At 43.4% G+C, this 3,628-nt stretch overlaps 1 protein-coding gene across 1 annotated transcript in view; it reads right to left on the reverse strand.

Annotated features, from left to right (window-relative positions):
• HMCES (5-hydroxymethylcytosine (hmC) binding, ES cell-specific) overlaps nt 1-3,628 on the reverse strand; it is a 25,940-nt gene that overhangs the window by 11,765 nt on the left and 10,547 nt on the right. The gene's annotated exons all lie outside the window — the stretch shown is intronic.

Below are 3,628 nucleotides of genomic sequence, written 5' to 3' on the forward strand. Positions count from 1 at the left end.
CTCACTCTGGGTAGAGTGTCCTGGTGTCATCATAGCTCACAGCAACCTCAAACTCTTGGGCTCAACCAATCCTCTGTCTCAGCCTCCTGAGTAGGTGGGACTATAGGTGCCTGCCATGACGCCCAGCTAGTTTTTCTATTTTTAGTAGAGATGGGGTCTTGTTCTTGCTCAGGCTGGTCACGAACTCCTGAGCTCAAACAATCCACTGGCCTCAGCATCCCAGAGTGCTAGGATTACAGGTAGGAGCCACCATGCTTTGGCCTAATTTTTCTACATTTAATAGAGACAGGTTCTTGCTCTTCCTCAGGCTGGTCTCAAATACCTAAGCTCAAGCAATCTACCTACCTCAGCCTCCCCAAGTGCTAGGACTTCAGGTATGAGCCACCTTGCCAGACCTAACAAACTTTTACAGGTAAGAGAATAACTGTATAGAATTAAGCAGGGTGCCTTCATAGTTTACATAAGTGCTTAACAGTCTCACCAGAGTACTAGAGAAAAATTCTTTTTGGCCATACAATTTTTAGTTTAAAAATGGATAGGCCAGGGTCAGCGTCCATAGCACAGTGGTTACAGCGCCAGCCACATACACCGAAGCTGGTGGGTTCAAACCTGGCCTGGGCCAGCTAAACAACAATTGCAATAAAAAATAATGGGATGTTGTGGCAGGTGCCTGTAGTCCCACCTACTTGGGAGGCTGAGGCAAGAGAATTACTTGAGCCTGAGTTTGAGGTTGCTGTGATGTCACAGCACTTTACTGAGGGAGATATAGTGAGACTCTGTCTCAAAAAAAAAATGGATAGGCCAGGCAAGGTGGCTCACACCTATAATCCCTAGCACTCTGGGAAGCCGAGGCAGGCAGATTGCCTGAGCTTAGAAGTTTGACACCAGCTTGAGCAAGAGCGAGAAACCATCTCTAAAAATAGCTGGGTGTTGTCACAGGTGCCTATAGTCCCCGCGGCCTCATAGCTCACAGCAACCTCCAACTCTTGAGCTCAAGTGATCCTCTTGCCTCAGTTCTTCTAATTTTAGTAGAGACAGGGTCTCACTTTTGTTCAGGCTGGTCTCGAACTCATGAGCTCAAGCTATTCACCTGCCTTAGCCTCCCAGAATGCTAGGATTACAGGTGTGAGCCACTGCACCCAGCCTTAAATAGACATTTCTATAAAGAAAATATATAAGATTACTAATCATCAGGGAAATGCAAATCAAAAACACAATGAGAGGCCACTTCACACCCACTAGGATGGTTATGATAAACACAGCAAGGATGCAGTGACACTAGAAACTTCCCATACTGTGTGTGGAAATGAAACTCCACAGGATGGAGACAGGGACTTGATGGATAGTTGTCCACCAATGTTCACAACAGCATTATTCCTAATAGCCAAAAAGTGGAAGCAACCTAAATGCCTATCAAGTGATAAATGAATAAACAGAATGTTATATATCCATACAATGGATTATTCTTTCTAAATAAAAAGGAATGAAGGACTAATATACGCTAAACACACACCAAGCATTTGAAGTATACACTAAACACACACCAAGCATTTGAAGTATTACGCCCAACACATAAAAGATAAATATTGTGTGATTCTACTGATATAAAACACCCCAAACAGGCAAATGTGTATACACAGAAAACAGATTAGTGGTTGCCAGGGGCAGGGGGAAGGGGTAAATGTAGAGAGGATGCTTCATGGTTATAGGGTTATGAAATGTTCCAAAGTTAGTGGTGACGGCTGTATAACATTGTGAATATACTAAAAATCCTGAAATGTACACTTAAAAATGGTGATTTTACATGTGAATTTTATTTATTTTATTTTCTTATTTATTTTTTTAAGCAATTCTCTTGCCTCGGCCTCCCAAGTAGCTAGTACTACAGGTGCCTGCCATAATGCCCAGTTTTTTTTTTTTTTTTTTTTTGCAGTTGTCATTGTTTAGTTTGGCTAGGCTGGATTTGAACTCGCCAGCCTGGCTCGGCACCTGTGGCTTAAGAGGCTAAGGCACCAGCCACATACACCTGAGCTGGTGGGTTCGAATCCAGCCCGGGCCAGCCAAACAACAATGACGGCTGCAACCAAACTGCAACCAAAAAATAGCCAGGCATTGTGGTGGGAGCTTGTAGTCCCAGCTACCTGGGAGGCAGAGGCAGGAGAATCACTTGAGCCCAGGAGTTGAAGGTTGCTATAAGCTGTGATGCCATGGCACTCTAACCAGGGTGACAGCTTGAGGCTCTGTCTCAAAAAAAAGAAAGACTCGCCAGCCCTGGTGCATGTGGCTGGCACTGTAACCACTGTGCTATGGGCGCACAGCCTTCCATGTAAATTTTTACCTCGATAAAAAAATTTTAATTACAGAAAGAATCTGATTAGAAGCAAAAGTAGCACACTGGAATTAAAGGCGAATAAGAGATAATTCTTTGAATTGTCATTTCATCCTCCCAGAAGACCTAATTTCCCGTCTCTACCTTAGCTAGTACTCTTCACTCATGATGAACTGCTCATGAGTACTGAAAAGCTCCTATGGGCAAAAACAATTATTTGAAGCCTAAAAGATCCTAATGAAGCAGAATAGTAGCATCTGACTGTTTCCAGACAAACGAAGAGTTTTTCATCCCAACACAACACAAGGGACAGAATATCAGTAACCAGTCACATTATGAATTCACCTATTAACCATTAGGGGACAAAAAGTTAAAACACAAATTCCTATTTCTTGCCCATCCCACCCAGAAGCAAAGCCTTTAGTAACTGTTGTATGATGAGCACGGTCATTAGATACAATTAGAACCAGGTTTGTGAGTACAGGACAGTTTTTACCTTTCCTCTCAGCATCTCAGCTTCTTCACCTGTCTGATTAGAATAACAATACTTCTTCACAGGATTATTAGAAGTATTAAATAATGTGTATTTTACATTACCATTATTTTTGTTTTTAAGACAGAGTCTCACTTTGTCACCTTCAGTAGAGTGCTGTGACATCACAGTTCATAGCAACCCCAAACTCAAGCACTTGGGCTCAAGCGATTCTCTTGCCTCAGCCTCTCAAGCAGCTGGGCCTACAGGCACCTGCCATAACACCCGGCTATTTTGTGGTTGTAGTTGTCATTGCTATTTGGCAGGCCTGGGCTGGATTCAAACCCACCAGCTCTGGTGTATGAGGCTGGCACCTTAGCCGCTGAGCTATAGGCACCGAGCCCAAACTATGTGTCTTAGAATGAAAGTTCTGCAAGGGACATGTTGGAATTATTACATGAACTAGTAATTCTACCTCCATACATATATTTAAGAAATGTTGGAATTATTACATGAACTAGTAATTCTATCCCCACACATATATTTAAGAGAAATGAAGCCATTCCTACCCAAAATATGTAGACAAATGTTCACAGCAGCACTGTTCATGATAACCAAAAAGTGGGAACAACCCAAGAGCCTATCGACTGCTGACTGAATAGCAAACTGTGGTCTATTCACAGTATGGACAGTCATTCAGCCACGGCACAGAATGAAGCACTGGTCCATGCCAGGCTTAAGATGAACCTTGAGGCTCAGCGCCCGTGGCTCAAGCAGCTAAGGCGCCAGCCACATACACCTAAGCTGGCAGGTTCGAATCCCCAGCC

This window comes from Otolemur garnettii, unplaced genomic scaffold, assembly GCF_000181295.1.
Source record: "Otolemur garnettii isolate 467f Iridium unplaced genomic scaffold, OtoGar3 scaffold00101, whole genome shotgun sequence".
Taxonomy (NCBI): Eukaryota; Metazoa; Chordata; class Mammalia; order Primates; family Galagidae; genus Otolemur; species Otolemur garnettii.